Source organism: Gymnodraco acuticeps, unplaced genomic scaffold (genome assembly GCF_902827175.1).
Source record: "Gymnodraco acuticeps unplaced genomic scaffold, fGymAcu1.1, whole genome shotgun sequence".
NCBI lineage: Eukaryota > Metazoa > Chordata > Actinopteri > Perciformes > Bathydraconidae > Gymnodraco > Gymnodraco acuticeps.
In genome coordinates, this window is record NW_022990889.1 from 1,876,343 (window position 1) to 1,876,751 (window position 409).

Below are 409 nucleotides of genomic sequence, written 5' to 3' on the forward strand. Positions count from 1 at the left end.
ACACTGCTCTGCTTTCTGCATGGACCTTACAGCTGTTCTCTCAGGAAACATTTCCCCTTGGGGACTAATAAACAAATACTACTAATACTACTACTACTACTACATCGCGACGCGATGAAAGCAGTTTCTAAAATAATATCCAGGGGATGCATGCAGAGCTGTCATTGGCTGAGATAAGTCCGGCCGTGCGTCACGCCTCCACCGTTCCCGGAAATGCATCCGTGGAGGAGCCGTGGAGGAACCATCAGTGTATCCTCAGTTATAGCTCCTCCAGAGAGCCTCCTCGACGCTCGATGCTCGGTCCTCGGTGTGCATTTAGAGAAATGAGACGTCCTTCAAAATGGCGCGCTGAAATTCATTTCCGGGTCACTGCCGGAGGACCGAGGAGTCGAGCAGTCGAGGAGGGGAA